Source organism: Leucoraja erinacea, chromosome 14 (assembly GCF_028641065.1).
Source record: "Leucoraja erinacea ecotype New England chromosome 14, Leri_hhj_1, whole genome shotgun sequence".
NCBI lineage: Eukaryota > Metazoa > Chordata > Chondrichthyes > Rajiformes > Rajidae > Leucoraja > Leucoraja erinaceus.
The window spans coordinates 47,583,296-47,590,162 of record NC_073390.1 but is presented as its reverse complement, the minus strand read 5'-3'; positions in this window follow the sequence as shown (position 1 = coordinate 47,590,162).

Sequence of the window (6,867 nt, the reverse complement as noted above, 5' to 3'; positions counted from 1 at the left end):
AGATCCGTCCCGTTGAGGGCGTTAGAAGTAGCATTTTTATTTTAATCCAGGGATTAAATTGTCCCGCAATTTTTTTTTTAAACTTCCGAGGACGGAAGTCCAGTCGAATTGTCTACGCCTCCGACAGGCATGAGAAAACGGCATTTTAATCCCCCCCTCTCCAAAGATGTGGCCAATCCTATAGAAACTTAGAAAATATGTGCAGGAGTAGGCCCTTCGTGCCAGCCATGCAATACGATCATGACTGATCATCCAAAATCAGTACCCCGTTCCTGCTTTTTCCCCATATCCCTTGTTTCCGTTAGCCCCAAGAGCTAAATCTAACTCTCGCTTGAAAACATCCAGTGAATTGACCTCCACTGCCTTCTGTGGCAGGGAATTCCACAGATTCACAACTCTATGGGTGATTCCGCAGATGAGTTACTCCAGCATTTTGTGCTGCATCTTGCTGGAGTAACTCAGCGGGTCAGGCAGCATCTCTGGAGAAAATGGATAGGTGACATTTCTGGTTGATACTCTTCTTCAGACTCACCAGACTGACCGAAACGTCACCTATCCAGAGATGCTGCCTGACCTGAGTTACTCCAGCATTTTGTGTCTACCCAATAAACCTGTACACCTTTGGAGTGTGGGAGGAAAACAGCACCCAGAGAAAACTCTTAGTTTGTAGGGAGTGGATGTGAAAATAAAGTAACATAGAACTAGTGTGAGAGGGTGAATGATGATTGGTGTGGACTCGTTGGGCCGAAGGGCCTGTTTCCATGCTGCATCTCTAAACGAAATCTCATCACAGGCTTATGAAATTGGTCTTAACAAAATTTGTAGTTTTCTCTACTTGTATAACTTTTCCTCCTACACAGCAATGCCAAATCTATCTAGATTAGTTCCAGTGTTTCCAAAATGCTTTCCTACTGCTTTTCTTTCCACTTTTTCAGTTTAATTCTCTAAAACTACATCCATTACCACCTTGGGCTTGCTACATACTGATTAAAAACATTATGGAAATCATTTCAAGAATCTTGCACCTTCCATTCCCTTTACTCTCCCAACTAACATTAGGGTGTTTGAAATCCCCTGCTATTACTCCGTTGCTATTTTTACACTTCTCAGAAACTTGCTTACATGTCTGCCAAAAAATATTTTTCTTTTTCCATGGCTTTTGTTGCTTCTGCCTTCCAAACTCATTTCTCTACCTTCTAGATTTGATCACTAAACCATTTCTGCGTGTAATCGCAGTCTACATTTTTTGACAAGATTTATTTCCTGTTGTCAAGCTAATGCAGATCTAATTGGTAACAGTGAGGCTAGGATGGTGTTTAACATGCTCAGGAAGATCTGGAGATCAAAACACATCTCAATCAACACCAAAATACACATCTTTAATTCAAATGTGAAACAGGTGATGCTGTATGGATCAGAGACATGGAATAAACCACACTACAAACAGGCTGCAAACATTCATTAACACCTGCCTTAGGAGAATACTTAACATCTGATGGTGAGACAAAGTAAGCAATGTAGACCTGTGGAAAAGAACAAGACAGGAGCCCATTGACTTACAAATTTGAAGGAGAAAATGTAGTTGGATTGGGCGCACCCTCAGGTTACTTGCCACAAACATCACCCGGCAAGCCCTGAAATGGAACCCTCAAGGAAAAAGGAAAAGAGGTCTCCCCAGGAACAGCTGGAGAAGAGGTATCCAGACAGAAATGTCTGAAAGTGGGCTCAACTGGGGAAATCCCGAAAGAACTGCCAACAACCAAGTGAAGTGGAGGACATTTGTCAATGGCCTATGCTCCCCAGAGGATAGGACATTCTTCCAATCAAAATAGTTTGAAGCCACTCAGTAGCACCCTTGATACTGACACCAGAGAGCTAACAGATCATCCTTGTATCATGTCATACATAAGTGCTTATTTTCCCCAATAAAGTCTGAATCACCTTTCATTATAGATCTTGCCTCCTTTCCAACCCATCTCCATATAACTGAGTCAGTTACCCATGTTGCTATGGACTTGGACACAAATGCTGGATGAACTCAACGTCAGCATCTCTGGACGGATAGATGATGTTTTGGGTCGGGACCCTTTTGACAAGGATTTCTGGACCCTTCTGAATGAAGAACCAGCATGTACAGTTTCATGTTTCTACATGCATTGGAACTAATTGTTCAAATGGAAATTTCTTTTAGGGAGAACAATATGTTAGTTTGTTGATGAGAACATTTTGGCTGCGAATATCGCCTTTGAAGAAGATGTAGAGGGGTTTCAGTGGGAAGAAGGCATGCTAAGAGGGTACACAAGGACATGGCAGAAGACAACAATGTGGGAAAATGGTAGGTTATTCACTCTGGTCGAATAAAGTAGAAAAATAAAATATTTTTATTGGGGAGAGTTTATTTGGTCAAAGTTGTTGGTGATCAGATGGGTTTGGATTTGTACATCCATGTTCATGAACTATTGAAAGGTAACATGCAGGTAACAGCAAGAAATAAGAAAGGCAAATAGTCTGAAGAGGTCCATTTCTCAGGAGATGCTGCCTGGCCCGCAGAGGTACGCCAGCATTTTGTGTCTATTTTTGGAACAAAGTACGTTGGCCTTTACCGCAATAAGATTTGAATACGAAACCATTTATATAGGTCTCTGGTGAGACTGCTGTTGGAATATTGTATGCACGTCCAGTCTCCCTACCTAGGTTATCAGGAATACCTATATCAGTAAGCGAAGCGATCCATTTGCTGAGGGGAGTGCTGAGTACTAGGTCCAGGAGTTTGGAAAAGAGTTGTGTTGAGTTCATGGAATTTAATGTGGACATATAGTCAATAAATAGTAGTCTGGCATGGGTATTCTTGTTATCCAGATGTTTCAGAGATGAGTGTAAGGCCAGGGAGATATAGTCTGCTGAGGACCTGTTGTGATGGCAGGCAATTTGCAGCAGACCAAAGCTTTCTGGAAGGTTGGAGGTTGCCTTATGATGGTGGATGTCCAAGCCACTGGATGGTAGTCATTAAAGCATGGTACCTTAAGGTTTGACTTGAACATCGCAAACTTGGACCACCTGGGAGTGGACCTCATGGTTCATCCATGGCTTCTAGTTGGGGAACACTTGCATTGTCTTGATTGGCATGCAGTCTTCTACACACTTACTAATGAAGTCTGTGATGGCAGTGGCAGATTCATTTAGAATCCTTGCAAATGGACCAGTTCACTGACTCAAAGCAATTGGACTTTCACTGTAAGTTTTATTGTTCCTCCCGCTTCAGTTTCTACTTGCAAGCATGGAGTAGAAACATAGCCAGGTGGTCAGATTTTCCAAATTGCGGTTGGGAGATGCAACAATGGTTGTGTAGTAATGATCGAGCGTGTTTGGTGGAACAAGTGATGTGCTTATAGTATTTTGGGTAGCACACTCTTGTGGTTAGCCCGGCTATTGTGGACAAGGCCTAGGGATACTATGTTTCAAAGCTATTGTTAGCAGTGTGTAATTCATCCAGTGTAAGCTTAGCATCAGATGTTGACTGCTGTCAGGATGGTGGACGTGAATTCCTGGGTCAGATAGAAAGGATGGTACCATAGAGGGAGTACAGAGAAGGTTCACCAGACTGATTCCTGGGATGTCAGGACTTTCATATGAAGAAAGACTGGATAGACTAATCTTGTACTCGCTAGAATTTAGAAGATTGAGGGGGGATCTTATAGAAACTTACAAATTTCTTAAGGGGTTGGACAGGCTAGATGCAGGAAAATTGTTCCCGATGTTGGGGAAGTCCAGAACAAGGGGTCACAGTTTAAGGATAAGGGGGAGTCTTTTAGGACCGAGATGAGAACATCATATTTTACACACAGAGTGGTGAATCTGTGGAATTCTCTGCCACAGAAGGTAGTTGAGGCCAGTTCATTGGCTATATTTAAGAGGGAGTTAGATGTGGCCCTTGTGGCTAAAGGCATCAGGGGGTATGGAGAGAAGGCAGGTACAGGATACAGAGTTGGATGATCAGCCATGATCGTATTGAATGGCGGTGCAGGCTCGAAAGGCCAAATGGCCTACTCCTGCACCTATTTTCTATGTTAGATATTACGGTGGGGGAGCAGGAACACACCAGGATCTCCACATCCGAGCACCATAATGTTTAGTTTAGAGATAAAGCATGGAAATAGGCACTGAACACATGCCAATTACCGATCACATGGTCACACTAGTTCTCTGTTGTCCCATTTTCTCAACCATCCCAACACACTGGGAACAATTTACAGAAGTCAATTAACCTACAAATCCACACGTCTTTGGGATGTGGGAGGAAACCGTAGCACTTGGAGGAAACCCACGGGGTGATAGGGAGAATGTGCAAACTCCACACAGACAGCACCCAAGGTCAGAATTGAACCCAGGTCTCTCGCGCTGTGAGGCAGCAGCTCTACCAGCTGTGCCACTGGGGTGTTTATTAGGAAACTAACCCCTCCATCCCTTACCTTGCCTTGCGTTCCATCCGTTGAAGTGAGAAGTCCTCGGGTTGTATGGCACAGTCAGGTGAATTAAGATTAAGCCATGTTTCTGTTTAACAGGGCATGCAACAGTAATTTTCCCACATTAGTTAAGCCTAACTTTAAGTTGCCCCAGCTTGATTTGATAGGGTGGGTGTTTCTGATGTTCAAGGTCAATTGTTCAAGTTGTTGTGATAGCTGTCGTTCAAGGCTCAAATTATGATCATGGGCTCTTCCATTTGATGACACCTTCCTCAAGTGTGGTTGTCCAAGAGGTGAGAAGCGATTTTAATTTCTCTCATGATGCAACAGTTGTTGGTTAATTGCCTTTGGTAAAGATTGTAAATTGTCCTTAGTGTGTAGGATAGTGCCGGTGTACAAATGATCGCTGGTCGATGCGGCCAATAACCATATAACAATTACAGCACGGAAACAGGCCATCTCGGCCCTACAAGTCCGTGCCGAACAACTTTTTTCCCTTAGTCCCACCTGCCTGCACTCATACCATAACCCTCCATTCCCTTCTCATCCATATGCCTATCCAATTTATTTTTAAATGATACCAACGAACCTGCCTCCACCACTTCCACTGGAAGCTCATTCCACCCCGCTACCACTCTCCGAGTAAAGAAGTTCCCCCTCATGTTACCCCTAAACTTCTTTCCCTTAATTCTGAAGTCATGTCCTCTTGTTTGAATCTTCCCTATTCTCAAAGGGAAAAGCTGATCCACATCAACTTTGTCTATCCCTCTCATCATTTTAAAGACATCTATCAAGTCCCCCCTTAACCTTCTGCGCTCCAGAGAATAAAGACCTAACTTATTCAACCTATTTCTGTAACTTAGTTGTTGAAACCCAGGCAACATTCTAGTAAATCTCTGTACTCTCTCTATTTTGTTGACATCCTTCCTATAATTCGGCGACCAAAATTGTACACCATACTCCAGATTTGGTCTCACCAATGTCTTGTACAATTTTAACATTACATCCCAGCTTCTATACTCAATGCTCTGATTTATAAAGGCTAGCATACCAAAAGCTTTCTTTACCACCCTATCTATATGAGATTCCACCTTCAAGGAACTATGCACGGTTATTCCCAGATCCCTCTGTTCAACTGTATTCTTCAATTCCCTACCATTTACCATGTACGTCCTATTTTGATTTGTCCTGCCAAGGTGTAGCACCTCACATTTATCAGCATTAAACTCCATCTGCCATCTTTCAGCCCATTCTTCCAAATGGCTAAATCACTCTGTAGACTTTGGAAATCCTCTTCATTATCCACAACACCCCCTATCTTGGTATCATCTGCATACTTACTAATCCAATTTACCACACCTTCATCCAGATTGATGTACATGACAAACAACAAAGGACCCAACACCGATCCCTGAGGCACCCCACTAGTCACCTGCCTCCAACCCGACAAACAACCATCCACCATTACCCTCTGGCTTCTCCCATTCAGCCACTGTTGAATCCATCTTGCTACTCCTGCATTTATACCCAACAGTTGAACCTTCTTAACCAACCTTCCATGAGGAACCTTGTCAAAGGCCTTACTAAAGTCCATATAGACAACATCCACTGCTTTACCCTCGTCAATTTCCCTATTAACCTCTTCAAAAAATTCAAGAAGATTAGTCAAACATGACCTTCCAGGCACAAATCCATGCTGACTGTTCCTAATCAGACCCTGTTTATCCAGATGCTTATATATATATTATCTCTAAGTATCTTTTCCATTAATTTGCCCACCACTGAAGTCAAACTAACAGGCCTATAATTGCTAGGTTTACTCTTAGAACCCTTTTTAAACAATGGAACAACATGCGCAGTACGCCAATCCTCGGGGACTATTCCCGTTTCTAATGACATTTGAAATATTTCTGTCATAGCCCTGGCTATTTCTACACTAACTTCCCTCAATGTCCTAAGGAATATCCTGTCAGGACCTGGAGACTTATCCACTTTTATATTTTTCAAAAGTGTCAGTACTTCTTTTACTTTGAAACTCATAGTATCCATAGCTACTCTACTAGTTTCCATTACCTCACATAATTCAATAGCCTGTTTCCTCGCGATAATTCTAAACTAAACTAAATGTGGGATTGGAGATGGACAATATCTTCTGAAACCAAGAGCTTAGAATCCAAAGGTTACATTGCCTATTCAGTGACAAAATAATTGCATCTGTCCCAAACAGATCTGAGGCAACTGTCCAGCTCCTTGCTGAGACCATCTTGAGGCACTGCATCTCGTTTGGATCCCCCGGCTTTAGAGTCCCCGGCTTCTTCCTGTTGGAGGCCGCTCCTCGTTGCGGCCTCAGCGACAACGGAAACCCGACGAGAAAAAGGTCGGGTCTCCAGTGCAGGGAGAGATT